The following is a 25,000-nucleotide window of genomic DNA, read 5'->3' as shown; positions in this document are numbered from 1 at the left end:
GTACTATCATTGTTGATAGTCCCTTTTTCGTACACTTCAGTGTACCTTGTACTTTCATTGTTGATAGTCCCTTTTCGTACACTTCAGTGTACCTTGTACTTTCATTGCTGATAGTCCCTTTTTCGTACACTTCAGTGTACCTTGTACTATCATTGCTGATAGTCCCTTTTTCGTACACTTCAGTGTACCTTGTACTTTCATTGTTGATAGTCCCTTTTTCGTACACTTCAGTGTACCTTGTACTATCATTGCTGATAGTCCCTTTTTCGTACACTTCAGTGTACCTTGTACTATCATTGCTGATAGTCCCTTTTTCGTACACTTCAGTGTACCTTGTACTTTCATTGTTGATAGTCCCTTTTTCGTACACTTCAGTGTACCTTGTACTATCATTGCTGATAGTCCCTTTTTCGTACACTTCAGTGTACCTTGTACACACTTCAGTGTACCTTGTACTATCATTGCTGATAGTCCCTTTTTCGTACACTTAAGTGTACCTTGTACTATCATTGCTGATAGTCCCTTTCCTTCTTATTCTTCTTTTCTTTGCTAAAAAAATAGTTAAAATCCTTTGAGTGTGTGTTTTGTCCTCTCCTTTTTGGGTGTAAATGTAGTGTGTGTTTCTTACCAGCTTGTAAATTAAAAGCCTTTTTTTGTTATGGCTAAAAAACCCAGGGGTCCCTATGGATTCAAGAAATGCCAGAAGTGCAGCCATAAGATTCTACTCTCAGATTTGCACCTTTTATGCATGTATTTTTTGGGCCCGGTACATCTACAAGACGATTGCAGTATTTGCCATGGATTTAGTCATAGGGCCCTTATCAAAAGGAAAAGTAAGTTAATCCTAAAAGGTATGATTCCTTCTGCCTTTTTAGAGGCCGTATCTTCTAACGACAAAAGTTAAACTGAGGTTTCTTTGCCTTCCTTCTCGTCCTCTGTGGAGAAGGCTAAAAAGAGAAGCCTGCCAGTACCATCATCTCCTTTGGCACCAACACATTAAAAAAACCTAGATCCTCAGTCCCTAAAAGATTTTCTGATGGTTTGCATTGACCATTTCTGCTGATTCTAAGGTTTTGATGCCAAAGTCTTCAAAGTGCCAGCAACTTCAATCTTTGTCTCAAGAAATATTGCTTCCTGGTTCTTCCTCAAAGCCACCTACATTAGCACAGACTATTAAGACAGTAGAGCAAGAAGTTTTGCCTAGGACAACTTACTCCCCATCAGTCAATCATTTTGTGGGGTGAATTACCTGAAAATTTTCTGCAAAGGCCTAAATCCCTCTCTCTAGTATCTGTCTATTCCACCAAAAGTCTTACAGAAGTAGACACGGAGAGAGTGGTGAATAAAATTCTGTGGCAAGATGATATTCGGGACTCCCTTCAGCTCTGACCCCTGTGGGATCAGGAGCTGAACCTTCCTTCACCCCTTTAACTCCTCCTCCTTCTCTGACTTTCTCCAAGGTAATAGGGTTTCCAGCTCTGAGTTGTCTGGCACCGACTGTTTCAGTTCCAGAGATTTCTCTTCCTTTGGAACCGGTTATTGCTCTGACTTCTTTGGTTCTTTCAGATCCAGAGACCTTTTGGAGCCATATCTTCCCTGTCAGCTCCAAGGAGCTAGGGTTGACTCCAATTTATTTGGAGCCATCTCTGCACCTTGGAGTCTTGGCATGGATCAGTTTGGCTCCAGCTTCTGTCTTGGTGGCTATTTTGTTGGAGCAGGAAGTGACCATGGTTTTGGGGCAGTTTCTCTCTCAGTTCTGGGCTTCCTTCCCTCTTTGGGGGGACAGCTCTCATGGCAATGCAGAGAGCCTTGACTACTGCAGTCACTCAGTTGGCCCCTTCTGCCTCAGAGAAAATATCTTCCTTGTGCTCAGTTATTTGACCTATGTCTCCACTGGGGCAGTGAGTGCTAAGTCCTTGGGAACCTCAGATACAGATTCTGTCATCTTCTGATACCTCACCAGACCATCCCCCTGAGGAGGTTCCTCAGAAGAAGAAGTGCAAGAGGAAGCACTTAGATTCCCCACAGGAATTGATCATGGAATACACTGATTTAGATGAAAGGGAAGGGTCCCCAAGGTCACCCCCTGATGATGTCCTTTTGGCCACATCCTAGAAATATTGAAACAGAGGGGTGATTGGAAGTCTCAAAATCCTTCATCAGAGGAAGTTTACCTGCAGGCTTTCGGTACTCACCACTCTACCTCTTGGGTGATTCCACCTGCTGACGAGCTCATTCAGTTGATCTCTCAGTGGGCGTGGAAGGCACCAGACGCAATTGAACCACCAAAAAGGAGCTAGCTGAGTAGAGTTCCTCTGTCCATCCACCCAGCAGAGAATCTTGGGTGATGGATAATTTTGGGAAGTGGGTTTACACTTCATCAACCTTCATCTTAAGGTCTTTGAATTTCCTGGCACATTTTATCAGACTTCAAAGGGATTTTATCAGGGAACTGTTAGATACCCTGGTGGGAGATGTTGGAGGGAATCCAAGAAAAATTGCTTCCCAGTTGGTTACCCTGGAGTCTGTGTCCAAGTCATCCATGAGGCTCACATGCTCATGCAGCTGAAAGGACCAGCAGAGAGAAGGGTTCATGTGATGCCATAAGGAGACATGCCTGGATGCATCTATGTGACTTTGCTGAGCCATTTAAGTCCTCATTCATCAATGCACCCTTTGACGGATCATCAATGTTTGGCCCAAAATTTAGAGAGACATTATTCAGGTGTGCAAAGGATGGAAAGACCCTGTCTGCTGTAGGTGTGTTTTTCCACTCCCCAGATATCCTTTTTTAGGAATAGGAGGAGCAGTGGAAAGATGTGGTTCAAAAAGTCCCAATGCCCTTTCCAGGACACACATGGAGACAATTCTCTTAGGGGCAGATGGTGGAACTACAATGGAAGACACCATCCAAGCAGCAGAGATGGTCTGCAGAACCAGGGCTTCAGGGACTCCTTCCCAGGTAAGCCCTTTCATTGTTCTTGAAAGGAGGCCTGATTCTCTTCCTCTGGAGACAGGGATGCTTATCCCTGCACCAAAATGCCTGGATAAAAATAGCAACAAATTCTTGCGTGCAGGAGATTATTTCCAGAGGTTATACTATACCCTTTTCTTTCCATCCCCCTGTATAAAAAAATCCTCAATATTCCACCCAGTCAGAGAGAATCAACAGTTCTAGAAATTTAAAAACTGCTAGAGAAAAGAGTCATCCAGGAAGTCCCACCAGACCAGAAATAATCCAGAACTTACTCAAGATTCTTTTTAGTGCCAAAAAAGACAGGAGACTGGACCCCAATTTTGAATCTCAGTGTATTGAACAAGTCAGTTCAGCAAACAAAATTCCAGATGATCACAATACAGTCCATTCTTCTGTTTTTGGAAAAGGATGATTGGATGTGCTCGACAGATCTTCAGGATGTGTATTATCACATAAAAGTGGACAAACACTCCAGAAAGTTCCTCCACTTCTGGCTGGGAGCCAGTCACTACCAATCCGATACAGGGTACTGCCCTTTGGTCTCACCACAGCCCCCAGGGTGTTCACCAAATTTATGGTAGTAATAGCAGCTCACTTGAGATGGCAAGGATTCTGGATGTTTCCGTACTTGGATGACTAGCTCATTACCACTCTGACCAGGCATTGATTGATAGAAGCAAGTGATTATGTTCTCCAGACCTATGCATACTTTAGGTATAACTATAAATTACGAAAAATATCAACTGACTTCTACTCATAGTTTAGAGTTTATAGAGACAGTGCTAAATACAACAACTGTAGCATCCTTTCTTCCCATGAGATTTTAGAAAATCAGAACACAGGTTCAAAAAAGTAATCCACAGCAAGAAAGTACCTGCTCATCTGATTTTGCAGGCTCTAGGTTCTATGACAGTGGCAATAAATCTAGTTTGCCTAGCAAGATATCACATATGAATTGTACAGTGGTTGTTTGCTTCTCAATGGTCAATGCTATACCAACCCATTCTGAACCAGATTTTGATCACCATTCATTGCAGAAAAGATCTAGCTTGGTGGATACATTCCAGAGAAATTCTCCTGGGCAGCCCTTCTGTCCTTCTAGAACCCAAGGCTATAGTGCCCATGGACGCCTCCCAGATAGGGTGGGGGGCATTTTCTGGGCAAGAATGTCAAAGGCACTTGGTTCCCCTTAGAGGCCAACTTGCATATCAATGTTCTGGAGCTAAGAGCAGTGCTATTAGAGTTGCAAGCCTTTCAAACTGCTCTTCCTGTGGGAACAATTGCAGTTCAAACAGACAATATGTCAGTAGTTTGGTACATCAACAAACACGGAGGAACAAAATCTTACCCCCTTTGTTGGGAAGCACTCAGAGTGTGGCAAGGAGTGATCTCTTCCAGCTACTTTCTGATAGCTACTCATATTCTGTGGAGTTCCAAAGCGATAGAAGACAAACTGAACAGATGTATTGTCCTGCCTCATGAGTGGTCTCTCAATTGAAAGGTGACAGAAAAGATTTTCCATCAGTGGGGACAGCCTTGCTGCAACCTGTTCACCTATTCCCTAAACAAGTGCAGCAACTACTTTGCTTTGATCCCCCCTCCAGGGAAGTCACTAGGAGATGCTCTTTTCTACACTTGGCCCTCTGGTGTCCTGTATGCCTTCCCCCAATACCTCTAATCCCAAAATTCTTACAGAAAGCACTCAGGTTGAAGAACAAAGTAATCCTCATTGCACCTTATTGGCCTCAACAGATACGGCTCCCCTTTCTTTGGCCTTATCTGATTGAGTGACCTTGGACTCTGGACCTGGCTCCAGACCTTCTGTCCCATCGAGAGGGATTAGGTCAGCCAGACATTCTAAACCTCAAGCTGACAGTATGGTTCCTCCAGTTCCATTAATTGCAGGCAAAAAGAATAACCAAACCCAGATACCAAATACAAATCACAATCCAAAACAAACTCAGTACATAGCAAACAGCTTTTACACACACAAGTCCCTTTAATTCCAATGAAAAACTGGATAAAAAACTTGTATTTTTTTTAAGTATTTTATCCAGTTTTTCATTGGAATTAAAGGGACTTGTGTGCATAGAAGCCGCTTTCTGTGTAATGAGTTTGTTTTGGATTAATTGCAGGCAAGTTAACCTTTCTTCCCTGGTACGTCAAATTCTCCTAGCTTCTCATAAGCCTTCTACCTCTAAACTTTATACTAATAAATGAATGAGATTTACCGTTTGGGCTTGTGAAAGGGATATTTACTACTTTTCTGCATCTATTGATAACAGTTTAGATTTCTTAGCATCTCTTTTCAATGCAGGAGCTTCCCTGTCTACTATTAAAATTCAACTAACAGCAATTTCAAATTTCCATAATGGTTTGGAAGAGCATTCCTTGGCTTCTCATAAACTTTGTAAGTCCTTATAAATCCTTTTTAAAAGGGATACTGTTGTTGAAACCTCCTTTTAAGGATCCTACTCCACCTTAGGATCTAAACCTAGTGTTAGAAACCATTGTACAATTCCCCTTTGAACTATCTGCAGACTTTGATCTAAAGTATTTGTCATGGAAAACTTTATTTTTGGTGGCAATAACCTCTTCCAGAAGGAATTTAGAAATACAAGCCTTATCATGTAGACCACCTTATCTGATTTTTCACAAAGACAGAGTTTCCTTAAGGACAAATCCCGCTTTTCTACCTAAGTTAGTGTCAGAGACTAATATCAATCAGACTATTAATTGACCAGTATTCTTTCCCAATGTTATGAACAAAAGTGAATGCTGTTTGCATTTGTTAGATGTTCACAGGCAAATAGGTAGCGATCTCTGGACCTGGCTCCAGACCTTCTATCCCATCCAGAGGGATTAGTTCATCCAGACATTCTGAACCTCAAGCTGACAGTATCATGTTGGCTTCATTTAGATATTCATTACTTAAGTAGTCCTTAGATTGGTTTCATAGCACAACAGTTCCTGCAAATACACATCTTTGAAAATGCATTTAAATGCCAGTTTTTTTTTATCTACACAGAACAAAAGACAGAAGAAAATCTGACCGTTTGCCTCCTTTTCAAGTGCAAGATCTGGTAAATCAGTCATCAAGGGAAACTTGGCTAGATGACTCAAGGATTGTATATCCTTTATCTATAACAAGAAGAAAATTAATTTGCCTTGGCATGTTAATGCATTCTACAAAATCTGTAGCCACTTCAGCAGTTTTCCACTTTAGAACTTCAGTGGACGATATATGTGCAGCAACAACTTGGGCTTCTCCCCATGGGTCTATATCATTATTTTGAACATTCAGATAGTCAAATCCCTTAAGGCCGACACCACAATATCGAACTGCAAGTTAACCGAACATTAAAAACCATGAAATTCAGAATATCGCATTTCCATAGTTAGCCACATAATTTTACTAAGATAAAACGTCAGTAGGAGATTCCCTTATCCTGTATTGGAAATCAACATACATGTGCAATAGATACTGACCTTAGGGTTAGAAGTAGGATTAAGTGAAATGCATATATATTAATATATTTAATGTACATGTGCAATAGATACTGACCTTAGGGTTAGAAGTAGGGTTAAGTGAAGTGCATATATAGTATTAGATTTGTGTTGCCCAATAGGAACTTTTTTAAGTTGTATGAGTATGTAGGTTTTGCTATAAATAAAGACAGTAACATATATGTTGTGTACGTTCGACTATGTGTCATTGTCAGAAATGGCTAGCGCTCCTGATGTACCTCCTGGTAGTCTAGGTACATGCTATAGCATTGTAACATCGCAGAGGAATAGGGAAGTGCTGCATTTAGATGGGTCTCTCTATACATTAGAGAAAACTAGCAAAGATAGGAAACATGCAGTTGCCAGTTTGAATGTACTACATAAATTGACCTTTTTCAGTACTTGGGTGTTCACATTCACATATAGCTGTGTGTTATTCACATTTAATTAGCACAGGGGATAAATGGGTGAAGTGTTGACACGGGGGAAGTTTAGATTATTTTGTTTGGGTAGGCAGTACGCAGCAGGAGTTGGGCAACTATGGCAATTCGATATTTTGAATTTTGCGCTTTTTCATGTTCGGTGTAGTTGCGGTTCGATATTTTGGTGTCGGCCTTTAAGGATTGGAGTATCTGAACGTTCGAAATAATGATATACATTCTCTCCCCATACCTTTATTAGTCATTACAAATTGGATTTAGCCTCCAGGGGAAGAGCATCCTTTGGTTCAATGGTTCTCAGGAATATCCTTCCGTGAGTCCTCCTAAGGTCTAAGGTAGCTGGGGACTCTGTCCCATATGTCAAGGATAAAATGAAAATTGACTACATCAGATAAAGAGGTTATGTACTTACCACAACATTCCATCTGTGCTGAATATTTTCATTTATCCTTGCCTCCCCTCCCTCCATCCCCTGGCCTCTGAAGGCCCTTTGGTAGAATGGATAATGGACATATAACTTTACTGTAATCATTAAGGCATAGCAGATATGATCTCCATGAAGGCTTTCTTATCTATGACTTTATATCTCTAATCTGTAAACTCGATCTGAGGTAAATGGGAGAGTAGGATTGTGGGTAGAGGTGAAGTTCAAGATTTTCTGGCCTGCGCGAGCTGTAGTAAGGGCCAAGTCAGTTCCAACATCGGACCCAAACCCATATGTCAAGGATAAATGAAAATGGATAACACAGATGGAACGTCATGGTAAGTACATAACTTTGTTTAATCCACATAATTTTAGTACTTGCTTTTGAACAAATTCTAGCAAGATACAAGTATCCTGCATTTCTAGGCTGTGAATAATTGATTTCACTAAATGTTACACATTTTTAAACATTTCTTCACTACTTTTAGAATTGCTTTTAATAGCAAAATGTTGTACAGCCTACTACTTTAATCACATCAGACCAAACAAAGAGTATAACGTATACCTTTTGGACTGCAGAAATCAAAAATCTGAACAAAGGCCCATAAAATGTATGAACAGCTGTCCAAAAAGCTGGTTGCTAGATAGCATAAAATGTGCATACCTAATCCTTGCCTACCCCAGTAGGATTTTGGAGTACTATCCCCCAGAAACAGTTTAAAAAAGTGATAAAATGATGTAAAATATAACCAGAGTGAAAAAGTTTTATTTTCAAATTTTACATCTTCTGGATTAGCAGTTAAAACTAGAAGAATACCATATTGACAACACAGCTTGACTGCAGCTTAGAACCCCAGGTTAGACAGCACTGGAAATACATTTCTACCTCTGAATGGCTTCAAGTCACTGCAAACACATGCTAAATGTGAATTTTGACAGAGGACTTTTCTGAATATCAAAAAAATATCTGAGAGGTGACAGCCTTAACATTGCCCTTTTTCAGGCAGAGTTCAGCTTGCCCTCTACCCTGCTCTCAATGTAATGTACAGTGCATACCTTTCTTTTACTGTCCACACAATCTTTTGTTTTGTAAGGCTGGTATACCAGAATCAGTCCAATTTCTTACTTGCTTAAGTTCTAGTGACTGGTGGTTTTGTACTCATTCTGTAAATTTTCAGTAAAACACACTCCATTAGTTAACACTCCTGTTCCAGTGGTTTTCTTTACTATTGCCAGAACTTTGCTCTTTCTCATTTTTCTTCCATTTGCAGACATGCATCATTTAACAGCAGTGTTTTTTTCACTTTTAGCTTTTCCCATCAGTTGTTGTTGTTGTTGTGTCTTTTGGCTTATCTCGGTTAGGGGTCGCCACAGCTGAACTCCGGCCCGCTAATATTTGGTAGTGGATTTTTACATGCAGAGTTACCAGCTCTGACGCACAACCTTCAATGAAGGCATGCCCATTCACGCATGCCTCCACACAGAAAATGCTCTAGCTGAGAATTGAACGGCCCAATGTCTTGCTGTGAGGCGACAACGCTACCGCAGTACCACTACCGCAGGACTTAGATGGTCAGAATCCTGATTAGCTCTTAACTATTTTTTCAACAATTTCTGTTGACATTTGTATTATTACTATTCTAGACACTTAACAGAATGCTGTGTGCTTCCTAATTGTGACTCCCCGTCTATTTTTCTTCACCTTGAAGGCCTTTATTTACAGTCTTCTGCTTCAGCTATCTCTTGTTTTAGGAATCCCCTTTGATAACAGCTCTGATATCATCTAGCTTCTTGCTAGCTTGTATAACTTTATCCTCCTACTTGCCTTTGTATAATTGTGTTATCACCTGCAGTGTAGGACATTATCACACCTACCACATACTCCACTGTAATCATATGACATCCATTCTCAGATACTCACTGTATCTTATTCAGGGTCACAAAAACAGCTAGATACCCTGGAAAGCAACAGGCATAATGTAGACAACCACACTGCCCTCACAGCTATAGGAAAAATTTATCAGATCGCTACCTACTTGCCTAAAGGTATGCCACTGGAATGTGTGAGGAAACTGAAGCACTTGGTAAAAAATCGTGCAGCCACATGCAGATTCAGAGAGAACCTGATGAAAAAACTAAAAGTTGTGGAGCAGCAGTGCTAATCATTGCACCACTGTAACACCGTTTTATTGCCGTGACAGTTAATGTGTAATAAGGAAAAAACATTTTAGCATACAAGATTGCAGCATGGCTTTTATTAGGTCAATACAGTTTATTAACAGTTTTGTAACTAAAAGAACACTCACAAGCTCTGATGTAAAGTTGTTTAATCTGGCTTCTGTGTTCTGACATTTGAGACTGTGTCATGTGAATTATCTCTAAAAGTAAACTGGAAACATTTTCAAAAAACCTTTACAGAACTATCAGTTTGCTTCATTTATATATTCATTATTTAAGAAGCCCTTAGATCAGTTTCATAGCACAACAGTTCCTGCAAATAAACATCTTTGAAAATTCATTTAAATGCCAGTTTTAAAACTGAAAGAGAAAAAAAAAGAAAGAAAAATGAACCATTGCCCAGCACTTCTTACAGCCCTACTAGTTGCATATGTCATGCTAGAAATTACTTCTGCAATTCAGTAATATTAATTACATAAGCAATCTCAAGAAAGACTAACAGGCTGGACTGGGATGCTTTACAAATGCAAAGCTTTTGATTTTTTACTCATTAAATATATATTTTGGACAATGACATTCTCTTCCTGATTCCTACTTTCTGCTTTGCTTTCCAACCATTCCTTCTCCTGTCCTGGTCAGCCTGAATTCTGGTCCTGGCCATTGTGCTGGGCCTGGATTATTCCAATCCTGCTTGCTTGCTGCAGTTGCTGCTCAGTCATTAACTGAAGTTTCCTTCCCAGTTTCCAGTTTCAAATTTCAATACCCCTCCTCTGGCGTTATGCCACAGTTGTTGCACTTACATAAGTCACAAAGCAAGGGATCAGAATAAAAGGCAAAAACAGTTTGCTGCCTGGGGTTTGTTTAATGTTTAAAACTGACTGTTAATTTAACAGTTTAATACCCCCCTAAATACTGAGCTCACTTGCAGTACCATCAACATCATCACCTTCATCTTTGTATGTTGATGACATCATAGAGCTTACCAGCACTGCATGATGACATTATTAAGCAAGTAGAAATTAAGAATAAAATGGAAATAAAATCAGTACTTAAATGGGTCAGTCAGGAATTCATGGCACACTCTTATTTTCTGCATAAAAGTGGAATTTTCTGCTAAACTTGGGACATTTGAGAGGCATGGTTTAATATCAGGGCTTATTGTATCACCAGTCCATTGGAAGACAGGATTGTTTTCCCAGTCTTTCATACTGTGGATGTTATAGGCTCAAACAGAACACTTGACTAAGTCTTAGAGCAAAAAAAGACTCTTCAATTGCATGTTTTTCAAATACTTTTATAGAAAAACAACAATGGCAGCAACCTGTTCAGTTTCAAGGTTATAACACTTTATTATTTTAATTTTCTGAGTTTTCAACAGGAGCACATATTAAATACATAAAGCCTCAATATGGCAGCACAACAAATAGTTTAAATGTAGCAGAACGGGTTCAGTCTATCGGCAACATTCTAGTTCATATGAACTACAAACAATGTGCCTCTGACAACAACATGGTTCTGATATTTCAGCAAACTGGGTTTCACTGTAAACGACATTTTGACTTCACAGACTGCTCAATGGTAGGAAAATTTTTCGCTCAATTGAAGCAGGACTATCATGGCTGAATTCAGAAAGGTTACCATGATGTGTAAGCTTGGTGTATTCTTTGCTACAAGTATTTCTGATTCAGACACAGCCCTACGATGGTTCTGCATCACTTTGTGGTAGATCTCTGTGGTGGATTAGATCTGCAACCTTCCTCAAATGCTAATGAAGCATTCAAGAGAAGCAGCCTGTGCTAATTGGCCATGTGTTCTCACCCCAGAAATGCCTTCAGATATTTATACAGATGAGAAATTCAGAGAATTGCCTGATTGCGTAGATTACTTTAGCTGCCCATGTTAATAAACATGACTAAAAGCTTGTGTTCACCCAGTCATGTGAGAGATAAATGCCTGCAAGTTCAGTAGACAGATAGTGTTTCGTGTTTGTGTGTGTGTGTGTGTGTGTGTGTGTGTGTGTGTGTGTGTGTGTGTGTGTGTGTGTGTGTGTGTGTGTGTGTGTGTGTGTGTGCGTGCATGTGTGTGTGTGCCCGTCTGTGTGTCTGTGTGTGTGTGTGTGTGTGTGTGTGTGTGTGTGTGTGTGTGTGTGTGTGTGTGTGTGTGTGTGTCCGTGTGCACTCCCCTACACAAATGAGCAAAACAGTGGGGGAGAGACACCAGACACCAGGGACACTCTCTTTATATCATGCTTTAAAGATACCTAAAATATATTGCAACAACATTTTGCAGTATAAAACATATGGGGCAGAAGTAACAGATGCATAGATAACTATTTATATTGTACCTTAAAGCCACTTAAATATAATAAAAAAAGAAGTTATGTACTCACCATAACGTTCCATGTGAGTTGTTCCATCTCACCTTCATTCTTCACTGATGAGTTCAGAGCCGATCCTCGGCTCCGACACAGCTGACTAGCAAGCTCAAAGTTCTCCAGTAGCTCGAGACCCAACTCCTTATCCCAGAATGCACTGCTGGAATTACCTCAGATCTTGTTTGCTGTGTACCATATAGAAGTACAATAATTATTCTGCCTAATAATGAAGACACATTGAAAAACCAGGCTGAAGACAGCCTCCAGGTCAACTGCCAGCCAGGAGGGGGAAGGAGGGAGGGACGTGAGAATGAAGGTGAGATGGAACAACTCACATAGAATGTTATGGTGAGTACATAACTTCTTTATGTGAAGTTGTTCAATCTCGCCGTTCATTCTTCACTGATGGGTAGCATCCTTAGCACCCTGATCTTGGGTGGCTCACGGAAGTACACTCTTCAGAACCGTAGAACCAAATGAAGCCCTGTCCCTGGAGGCCTTATCCACTTTGTAATGAGTTATAAAAGTATGAGGTTTAGACCATGTGGCTGCCGCACAGATGTTGTCCAAAGGTAATTTAGCTTGAAAAGCTGAAGAGGTAGAAACTGCTCTGCTTGAATGAGCCTTCACCTTACTAGACAAGGGCATGTTATGACAAGAATATGTGTAAGTGATACAATCTGATAGCCATTTAGACAGAGTTGTTTTGGCAACTGGTTTACCTTTCCTTGCCTCAGAAAAGACACAAAAAGCTGATCTGATTTCCTAATGTCTTTTGTTCTGTCTAAATAAAATCTAAGTTGTCTGTGAACATCGAGTTTGTGCAACATATATTCCAATTTATTGGTGTGATTAGGGAAGAAAATGGGAAACTCAGTGACTTGATTGATGTTAATCTCAGAACATACTTTGGGCAAAAAGGATGGATTTGTCCTGAGAGATACTCTATCAGCATGAAAGACCATATAAGGAGGCTTGATGGATAGGGCTTGGAGCTCTGACACTCTGCGGGCTGAAGTGATGGCTACTAGGAAGATAGTTTTCCACGAGACAAAATTTAGTTCACAAGATGATGCAGGCTCAAAAGGAGGATGAATGATGTGAGATAACATAAAATTAAAATTCCAGGGAGAATAAGGTGCCTTCACTGGAGGCCTCATGTCAACGGAACCTTTTAGAAAAGCCTTATACAATTGGTAAGCCATAATATTCAATTCATCGATCCCTAGATGGAAATTAGATATAGCAGCTAGTTGTACCAGCACTGTAGCAGCCACTTTTCCTTTGTTGAAAATTTCTGTCAAGAATTGTAAAATAGAAGACAATGGCGCTTGGTAAGGGTCAATGATATGGGAGGAAGCCCAAATGGAAAATCTCTTCCACTTACTACGATACAATTTTCTAGTGGAAGACTTATGGGAAGCCAACAAAATTTGACTAGTGTCATGGGAAAGATTATAAAGCCTGGCTATGCGGGGAATTGGAGCAGCCAAGCAGTTAGCTTCAGTGTCTGCAATGATGGATGAAGTTCCCCTGAAGGATGTGTCAATAAGTCCGGAACTGGGTCCAGGATCCATGGGTCTTCTAGAATGTGATGGTAAAGAAACGGAAACCAAATCTGCCGAGGCCAATGAGGGGCTATAAGGATGATTGTCTGTCCCAGTGACTTTGCTTTCTGTAAAAATCTGGGTATCGGAGGAATTCGGGGAAATGCGTAGAGGAGACCTGGGGGCCAATCGTGGACAAGAGCATCTCTCAGGGAGTGACCTGGCATGGGAATCAGGGCAAAATAGCTTCTGCATTTGTTGTTGATGTGACTAGCAAACAGATTGCAGGAAGGCTGGCCCCATTTGTGGAAAATCCTGTCTGCAGTCTCTTGTTTGAGGGACCATTCATGAGGCAATAAAATTGCCCTGCTCAGTCTGTCTGCTATGACGATGGATTTGCCCAGGATGTGCATTGCTAATAGAAAGTGCTGGGATGACACTGCCCACTGCCATACTCTGAGGGCTTCTTGGCAAAGGGGATAAGACTTGGTTCCGCCTTGCTTGTTCAGGTACCAGACCACCGACATGTTGTCTGTCTGTATTGTAATTGTCCCTAGAGGAAGAGAGTCTTGAAAGTATTGCAACGCTAGAAGTACTGCTCTTATCTCCAGGACATTGATATGCAGATGTGATTCTTGATCTGTCCATGTGCCTTGGGCAATCTTTCCCTGAAAAAGCCCCCCCCCCCTATCAGGTAAGCATCCGTGGTCACAGTGACAACTGGAGGGAGTAGCATGAAAGGACGTCCTATTGTGACATGAAATGACATCAACCACCACTGAAGATCCTTCTTGCAGGAATTCGTTATCAGGATCGTGTGATTCATTGGAAGTTCTTGGTAAGACCATTGCGTGAATAGAAGCCATTGAAGCATTCTCATATGCACCCTTGCTAACGGGATTGCCAAGATTGCTGCTGCCATCAATCCTAGTACTTTCAATAACTCTGCAGCTGGTGCTCTGTTCTTTGATACCAAGGACATGATGTGTTGATGAAGAATACAAATCCTTTCTGGTGGAAGACTAAGAGTGGTGGTTGACGTGTCTAATTCTGTCCCTATAAAAATGATATGTTGCGATGGCAACAAGACAGACTTTTCAAAGTTGACTGTAATGCCTAGCCGATTGCAGAGTGTCAGAGTAGCCTCTCTCACTTGAAGAAGTTAATGCCTGGTGGTGGAGGTAAGGAGCCAATCGTCCAAATACGGAAACACCTGGAATCCTAGATGCCTCAGGTGAGCCATGACTATTACCATGCACTTGGTGAGCACTCTGGCGGCTGTAGTGAGACCAAAGGGCAGAGCTCGGAATTGATAATGATTGGCGCCCAGCTGGAAATGCAGGTGATCCCTGGATGGTCTGGCCATCTTTATGTGGTAGTATGCATCCTTGAGATCGATCAAGCACAAATTGTCCTTCCCTAAAAAGGGAAGTATGGACTGTAGCGTGACCATTTGGAATTTCTCTTTCCTCACAAATTGGTTGAGTCTGCTGAGATTCAAAATGGGTCTCCAGTCCCCTGTTTTCTTTAGAACCAAAAAGAATCTTGAGTAAGTTCCGAATCCTGTTTGGTCTGCCGGAACTGGCTGGATGACTCTTTTTTCTAGCAATCTGCGTACCTCTGTTGTTGCTTGTTCCCTGTGACTGGGTGGAACGTCCGGGAATTTTTTGACGGGAAGGGGCTGGGTGGAGAATGGTATGAAATACCCTCTGGAAATGATACTTTGTACCCAAATGTCATTTGTTATATCCAGTCAGGCTTCTGGGTACAATGACAAGTGACCCCCGACTGCCTCCAGAGTAGGACAGCCGGGCCTCACTTCAGGAGCACTGGTAGGAGTGACCAGAGAAGTGATCTCTGTCACCCTGGTGTTGCGGACCCCCTCTACCACGAGGGCGGCGTCTTCCATTGTAACCTCCTCCTCTACCTCTGGAGGGGGGCTCTCCACGTGTGTCTTGAAAGGCTCCTTGGGCTTTCCGGAACCACATCTTTCCTCCCCTCTGACCTCTAGGAAAGGGTCGAGTGGGGGTGGAAAAATGGACTCCGACGGCAGACAGAGTCTTTCCTTCTTGTTCACACTTGGTCAAAGTCTCCTTCACCTTTGGCCCAAACAAGGATGTGCCTTCAAATGGGGTATTCTTAAAGGAAGACTTGAAGGGTTCCGCAAAGGAACAGAGTTGCATCCAGGCATGCCTACGAAGAGCAATTCCTGTACCTGCAGCACTACTAGAACCATCAGCTGCATAAGATACAAGATGCATGGATGAGTTAGCTATCGAATTAAGGGTAGTGAGCTGGGTGGCAACTTTGTCGGATACACTCGTAGCTACAGCACCCTGAAGATTATCTCCCAGCTCCTTAAGGAGATCTCTCTGCAGTCTGGTAAAATGGGTCAAGTAGTTCAGTGATCTGAGTGAGAAAGTTGCTGAACTAAACATGCGTTTCCCATATCTATCCATGATCCTAGATTCTCTGTTAGGAGGATGGATAGATGAAGAAGTCTCAGACATTTCCTTTTTGGTGGCTGTTGCCACCACCATGGCATCAACAGGGACTTCCATGGTCAAAAAGTACTTATCTACGGGGGTAGAAATAAACTTATTAGACCTCCTAGGAACAGGTTCCATAGATTTTGGTGACTCCTACGCCCTACGAGAGACCAGATCCATAAGCTCATCGTATCGCGGAGATACCCAAGAGGTGGAAGGTTGAGACCCGAACAGCTTCAGGAGAACTGACTCATCCTCAGTAGGGTTCTTGGGCTGCTAAACACCCCTCTGCCTAAGAATATCAAGACTCTCTGCAAAGGAGATGTCCTCAGAGGGGGATCTAGGGGACCTTCTGATTCATCCAAGTTTGTGTCTGATGTGAGAGACTCCTGTGGGGAGTCCAAATGCCTCCTCTTGCATAATCTCTTCCTGGGGACTTCTTCAGGTGGAACTTCTGGAGAGGTCTCAGAAGAGCAGAGAGTGCCCTGTGGGGCTACCTGAGGCTCTGGTTCTCTACGTTTGGGATGACCAGAGGAAACAGAAACTGACACAGGCACTTTAGGGGAGGAAGAGGCCAGACCCTTGAGATGAGGAAGTCTTAGGAGACAACACTCACCTCATGGCTTCGAATGCACCACGGCTCTGATGAGAAGGAGTCAATGGATCAGAAAGAGCTGCAATCCCCTCCCGCACTGAAGCTGTGGGCTCTGAGCCCGAGGTAGGAGCCGAGCTCACCCATGCCGAAGCCCCGTGAGGAAGAGTCGGCACCAAGTCAGTGCAACTATCCTCCCCAGACCCGACCGGAGAGTGTCAGCTCCAAGAGTCCCCGGTCGGTGCCAAGAACGTCTGAGCAGATGGAGCTGATGACACTGGAGCAGGTGTCGGTTCCAAGGGATCCACAATCATCAGGTCAGCCTCCTCCGGCTCCAAAGGTCCGGTATGGCTTGGAGGTGGAGCAGACAATTCTGGAGTAATGGTCTAAGGCTCTGACGGTTGGGTCTGAGCCAACAGCAGTTTAGCTAAACCTGGTGCCTTTAAGAGTTTCTGAAGCAGCCAGTCCATATCCAGATCAGACAGGCTGACAGAAGACCTGGATGAGTGAATAGATGGAGCCAATTGGAGCAGTAGAGAGGGAGGTTTTTCGGCAACTGGTTCCAGAGCAGTGTGCCGGTTCCGAAAAGAACAGACTGTTGGCTCTGAAGTAAGTGGAGCCGAAGTCACAACACTTTCTGACTTTTTTCCTTTCTTTGTCCTGGATTCTGAGGAAGATTTGGATGATTTGCTGGCCCCATCCTGGTCAGACAATGCCTCTGAGAAAGGGTGTTTGATAATACCCCTATCAATTAACTTCCTCTTCCTTTCTGCAAGCACTATAGTAGAAAAGGAGTGGCAGATACTACATGACTCCTGCAGGTGCACCTTACCCAAACAGTATACACACTGCACATGGACATCCGTAACGGACATCTTTTGTCCGCAGTCTGGGCATTTTTTAAACCCAGACTTTGGATGCTTTTCCTTCTCTTCAGACATAGTACTAACTACTATTCACAAAATCAAAAAAAAAAAAACAACAACACACTATTTAAGTATATAAGATAGTTAAAGTTAGAGAGGATTAATCTAACTAACTACACACAGTACACACAGCCCAAAAAAGGCAGCTAGTAACAAACTATTTAGCTATATAAAGTTAAATAGGATTAAAGCAATCCAATATCAAAAAGCCCAAAAGGGCAACTCTATCTAACAATAGTAAGAAAAGGCCCAAGGCCAAAGGGCCGAAGGCAATCAAAGGATTTTACTGGGAAAGGGGAGAAAAACAGAAAACAACTGCTAACTAGATAATATTATAGAGTTATAGTAGTAAAAGATATAAAATTTAAATAGAAAACTTGCTGAAAGTTGAAAACTTCCAATAATAGTCTCGAACAATGCTGGAAACCAAGAGATCCGTGCCACGGCAAACTAGATCTGAGGTAATTCCAGCAGTGCATTGTGGGATAAGGGGTTGGATCTCGAGCTACTGGAGAACTGTGAGTTGCTAGTCGGCCGTGTCGGAGCCGAGGATCGGCTCCGAACCCATCAGTGAAGAATGAACGGCGAGATTGAACAACTTTACATCAAAAGTTTGCACCATGAAAGTCATAGCAAGGGGGTAACACTAGGCACTATAGGATGTGCCTTATATTGTACCTTAATGGCACTTAAAATATAATAGAGAAACATTTTGCAATATGAGAAGTGTGGGATGGGGGAATACTAGATACCAGGGATGCTCTCTCTTTTTTTTGTGTGTGCCTTAAAGGCACCTATGCAAGTTCAAACCTTGTACTGTCAGCACTCGCACATAGCTCTTGAACAGAGACTTAGTTGACAGTACCACCATTAACACCAGTGGTAATCCTTTACACAGCAAACTGGGACCTTAACCATATACATCAGCCAGTGATTTATCACAGGAGAGTATATTTTTACATAATAAGATGTATGAAACTCTAATGTCTGGCAGTATTCACTAATTACAATGATGCATGAGTTATGAGGGACAGACATAGCACAAATGATAGGCAACAACAGGAGCTGTCTGTCAAATCAGGACAGCTGCGAGGGATGGGGGTGTTTCCATGAGGGGGAGGCTTTGGGACAAAGCAGGGATGAACACTAGATGACACCAGGGATAATTTTTAAGCTATTACTTGGACTCACATACAAAGTTAATAGAGCAACAGGTCTGGCACCACTCACTTTTTGAACACTAAGAATAATTAGATTCTAATACCTGACATTATTGACTGACTGTAATAATCTGTGATGAAAGAGGGGCAGGAAAATATTTTAGGATACACCAGAGACATTCTGTCAACTCAGAGACGGGTAAGTGATATGTTAGTGTGTGCATGTGTGAGTATGTGTGTATGTATCAGTGCATGTGTGGGATTGTGAATGGGGATACCTGTGCCAAAGCAATGCAAGAGATGCCAGTATTGACTACAATATGAGGATGATGGTTTGCACTCACAGTCGTTAAAGGAGATTTAGAGACATGCAAATTAGTTGGTAATGTGGTCACTGAACCATATTTTCCCACATCTTGGAAACAGTTCCTTTTGGCCACAGCTCTCACTGCCAGTGGTGGGGTTCTTCCTTTATCCCCAGGTCAGTAAAAATATTTCATTTTGACAAGTTTCTAGCAAAATATCCCAGCTGCCACCACTAAATGTCATATACTCAACCCCAATAAATGCAGATATATACAAAGAGAGCGTTACTCTCCAAGTTTATCAACATCACGAAGCCAAACTTTGACCTGCATTCTCACAACATTATTCTTTATCCATTGCTGACTAGGTTAGTGACTTCTTTTCAGGGGAGACCTAAGGTTTTATTTATGCTACTCGGGGAAATGTGACCAGGATCACTTACCCTACACTTTTCAGTAGATGTTGTGGGGTCTTCTGCATCCACCTAAGCTACCATCAATGCAAGCAGATGAGATATTGGTTTAACACTTCATCTGAAGAACAACATACTCAGGAGTGGAGTACCCCCCCCCTTATTCTACACTGCAGTGTCAGTAATCAATCTACCTGGTGTGGGAATAGAACCCACAGCCTTTTGCACCAAAATCTAGTGTGCAACCTGCTGTGCCTCTGAAAACGTTCCTCCCATTTACAATGACAGCCTTTCCAGCTCCTGTTCTGTGACATCCACATAGTTTCTAGCGAAGGTCTCTCTGTATTTTTTTTATTCAGCTTCAGTAATCTTCACCTGAGACAATCCACAGTTCGACCCATGGTACTGAATAATTTTTCCACCTCAAGATTCATGAATATCTGTTAATGCACTTCCTTAACCATGAGGTTGGCCCTCTCTGTGAGGAATTAACTGGCTTTCAGGCTTCATAAAAAGTCCATTATACCCCCATGCTTAACCAGAATTTGATCCTCCCCATGAGGAGATAGCTTCTTGATGATGTGGATTTAAATCAATTTATTTACATCCCAAATCTTTTCCAGTAATTGGCTCAATTAATTAAACAATAATCGTAAAGTAGCATAACTTAAATTCTGGTTAAAATGCAGTTGCCTATCTGAACATAAACCATATGAAGTATTGTGCACTATATAAGCAGTAGGTAGACATTTTTTCACCTTTATTAACCCAGCATTTGGATACACACAGAAACACATAAATGTGCGTGCACACACACACACACACACACACACACACACACACACACACACACACACACACACACACACACACACACACTCACACACATAAAACTAAAAGTGTTCTGCATTTGAGAGAAGTCAAAGGGAAACATATTTCATTCCTGCTGAATTAACAAAGTAGAGAAAACACTGTAGTGACAGGATCAGTACCAGAAAGAACATTCTGAAAAACTGATACCTTTTTTGTGATGTAATATTAATATCAGTTTAGTGATTAATGACTATGTTTTATATAAATTAATTTGTTTTATGATAAATTTCTTTAATGCAATTGTTTTTAACTGAAATGTTGAATTGTTTAATTGGATATTTTGTTATTTGGATAACTTATTTTCTAACCAGAGATCCCTGAGTGTGTGAACAGCTAACAGTCTGCATATATTAAAAATAAAAACAGGATTTTGTCTATGAAGCATAGTGATTGTCTCCAATCAACTCAGCCTCCTTATCTGCAGCCTAAACTTAGCCAGTACAGACATCAGCCAGTCATGCAACACTCATTAACTTTATCAACACCAGTAAATATTGATAATACATTTGTATCACAGATCATCTTAATTCATACAGGTATTAGATTGTTTTAATCAATACAGGTTGTAAAGTTCTTAGTTCTGTACTAGGTAACTCGTTTACAGACCATTATAGCTAATTAACCATATTCAGAAGTTATCTCCAGCCTTGAGGATGGCAACACAACATATGCTGTGCAAGAATGTGAGGCTGCATATCAAATTATCTAGGTTTTCTTTGAAGTTGGTAAGGGTATGTGGTACATCTCTTCTTGTCATATACTGGAAGTTTAAAAATTTCAAAGTAAACCACACAAGGGCTGTTGCCCCTCCACTGGCTCCATAAAATTCTATTAAAATGACTCTCTGTTAAGTGCTTTTCATAACAGTATTGACTTTATCAGAATAACATGTGCAAATAGACCAGAGTTTAAATAATGCAAATTCAACCATGTGTTATATCATGTGACCAAACACAACATTTAAAAGAAAAATGGAAATCTGGGTCAAACTAAAAAAAAAATACTAGTTTTTTAAACACTTTTATTAAAAATGATACCATAATATGCTTATGTTAGAAAAAAGTGTTTGATATAATTGAATTCATTGGCTTTTAACACATTTAAATTTGAGATGTTAATTAAAGACAACAAAATGGTTAGCATTTAATTTCAATCTGGCAGCTGAATCCTAATGTCTCTATTTTTTTTTATGGCTGGATGTCTTAGTTCTGATGAAGTCAACGTTACTGATGAAAGAGCTTAACTAACGTTAGCAGTGGCAGTGCTCCTTGTGTGAATTGCATTGAAGGTTTTGGTATTTACACTTAAGTTTAGAATGCCAATCTTTAGTTCCTCTGTTGTGGAAGTTTGGATATGACTAGTTTATGCCAATGTGTCATATGGAGATTTAGTCATCTCCTACAGAGCCAAACAAATCTTAATTCTCCTTTAGTCATCTCCTGCTGCATCCAGTTTTCAATATAATGCTCCTTTTGGAATGTATTTCTTGAAACTTATCACTCAGTTTGAAAGATCTCAGAGATTCGTAACTTAAATGATCAATTACCTCAAGACACTTGGTCATCCATACTATCTGGCAACCATCCCAATGTATTTTTTTCTTTTATAGACTCCTTCATGGTGATTATTGTTTAGCCTTTTGAGTCTTGAATGATCTGATCATCTTTGACCTTTTGTTTTCTTCATAAAACAAACCTTTCAAAAACCCACTTAAATTATCTAAGCCTCCTCTGACAGAACAAAGGATGAACTGGCATGATCTAGACATATCCCAACATATCCCCATCTCTGAAATGTACAAACTACAAGACTGGTATGCAAGTTTCTTTTTTCTTTTTTATTTCTAAACAAGACATCCAAATTGAAAGTAGACCAACTTGGGTGGTTCACAGTTAACCAACTAACTGGCATCCTGAGATATGATGCATACTTTGAATTTGATAAAGCGCTTATCATTATAATAGATCCCTTTTAGTTACTGCAGTATTTTTATAGAAGCTATAAGAAAGACGACTTTAGAGTTTATTCTATAAAATAAGATGTCCATGTAGTATTTAAGATGTTTTATTTTTATTTAGTCTATACATTCATTCTGTAAGGCCACACACACAGAAAGACATCATAGGAGATTTTAGCTAGGACATTTTTTACTGTAGAAATACTTTCCGGGTAAAAAAATCAAGAAGTTATTTCATTAGAAGTGAAGCAATTTATTTTGTTATTATTTTAGTACATCTGCATATTATATAACACATTTCAAGTAATTTTATTTTATTTAATACTTTTAACCAGATAAGAAATAGTCTGAAGACCGTTTTCAGACATGAGGTGGGCCAAAAAGGCAAAGACTCAGAGCAAGATAAAACCATAAAACACAACGGTATTATATAGCATGAGAGTTTCCTAAATATTACAGAAACAGCTCCTACCTATTAAAAAGTTAAAACTTTCTAAATATTATATAAAATAAGATGTTCATGTAGTATTTAAGATATTCCTTAATGGTTAAGGTGTTTGCCTTACAAACAAAAGGTACAGGATTTGAATCTCACAGGGGAATATTGGCTAGGCTTAAAATGGCTCACAAGGGTAGTTAGCCTAGTACTAACCTATGAACCTATGAACATATAAATGCAAGGCCCACAAGTTAGAAAGTACCAAATTATGTACAAAATCCATGTATTACTTAACTTCAGGAGGAGATGTAAGCAGATGATAAGAAAGAAAGAGCATAGGAAAATACATATATTAGAAACAGTAGAACAAAAAGCAATAGTAAGCAGTGTTAAAAAGAACAGATATAGACTAGTGGAGTAAAAGAACAGTAGCAGAAGTAAAGTTGAGAATGGTAAACAGAACACATAAACAAATGTGCAATAAGAATGCATAGTGACTAATTATGCAAAGGAGAAAACACAACTAATAAAAAAAACATGCATAAAATCATGAGAATAGAAAGTCAAATGGAACAAAGGATCATCTGTTGCTAAATAAAGCCATAATTGTAAAAATGGGAAAATTCTAAGTATGACATGGATAGAGTACAAAAAAAGCATCTGACAGCATCCCACATTCACGGATAAAGGAGTGTTTACAGACACATTAAGATACATCCTATATTGATCAATTACAGCACCGTTACTATGAAACAGTTGCAAATCACTTTGAAATCAAGTTATGACAAAGAGCAAATTATTACCCCAGGGATAAAAATTCAAAGGGGGATATTCCAGTGTGATTCTTTGTCACTGCTGTTTTTTGTCTTGCCCTTAACCAAATAAGATATTTACTTAGCAGACTAGGTCTTGGTTATAATTTGGCTCCTAGGGGGAAAAAAAAACTTGCTTAAAGAATTCTCATCTACTTTTTGTGGATGATTTGAAACTGTATAGTACATCAGATAAGGAGTTGAAAGCACAACTGCTAGTGGTTAAACTTTCTCAGATGATATAAGAATGACATTTGGCCTTGATAAATGTACAAAAGCAACATTTAAAGCAGGAAAGTTGCAGTACCAAGAAAATATCAGTCTAGTACAGGAATGTGATGTAAAGGAACTTGAATGAGTAGGAATGTATAAATATTTGGGAAATGATGAAGGATAAGCAGTAAAATATGAACAAATGCAAAGAAAAGAACAGCCCTGTCATCTAGGAATTAAGTCCAAGCTATAAACTTATTTGGGTACTTATGTATTATAGCAAGCAGATTTTTGCGATAATATTGGTTGCTTCCCGATGTGTACATTTTACCAATAATGCTTTGAAAATGTCATATAAAGTGTTTTCTTTCACACAAAGTTTGTTTAGGCATGATTATCAATTAAAAATTGAAAAAGTAATGTTTAAGTTCAGGTTTGCTCTTTACCGCTAGCATAATCTCCCTTTGTCTGAGGATAGCACCATCACAATACAAAACCAAAGCACTACTGTCACCTTCTCGTGTACAAAACTACCTCCTGTCAGCATCATCCAATATCATCAGTTTCGCAAACCTTTTATTTTTATTGCAAGCTTCTGCTATAAAAGTTTCCCTTCAAGTCTGTTTGTAAAGTTTGACAAATAAACAGTTTACCAAAAAGCATTTCCAGGTCTCTGTGTTTTTCTTTTCAGCATTCTATCTTCATAGTTAAATACTCCTTTCAAAAGTAAGACAGCAGCCCAGCCAATTAAGCCATGCATGTGTAAAGCATGCAAAACAGGAAGAAGACTTTCACAGTTGTTTATCTTCCTGAAAGTAAGCCAAACTTATTTGTTCTAAGTAAAGATGTAAAATAACAACTTACACTAATTCCCACACTCGGTTTCATGCCAGCATGCATATTTCTGCAACTGCGAAAATCTGGTTGTGATAATACGTAAGTACCCCGATTTGTTCTTACTGTTTTAAGTTACAGTTTTGGTGTGAATGACGGGCCTCAAAAGGTATTGGATCACTTGAAAAAGAAGAAAAATGCTTCAAACTTATCAAATTATATATAAAAATCAGTGTATGCTAAGATTATATATCCCTTACTTTGAAGGAGGTATGGGCCTACTTGAAATTAACTATATATATATATATATATATATATATATATATATATATATATATATATATATATATATATATACAGAGAGAGAGAGAGAGATCTGTGACTGTGGGACTGTGAATCTACTTCTGCTTACCTAAATCCCAGTCCAATGAACTACATAACAATGAGAAAAAGTTGCCAAAGATGTAGTTTCATGAACATCTGGATCACCAAAAAAATAAATCTCGGAAACAAACTACTTGACCACCATGGTGAACTTTG

Source organism: Protopterus annectens, chromosome 2.part0, assembly GCF_019279795.1.
Source record: "Protopterus annectens isolate FY-2018-M chromosome 2.part0, PAN1.0, whole genome shotgun sequence".
Classification (NCBI taxonomy): Eukaryota; Metazoa; Chordata; order Ceratodontiformes; family Protopteridae; genus Protopterus; species Protopterus annectens.
This window is presented reverse-complemented; position numbering follows the sequence as displayed.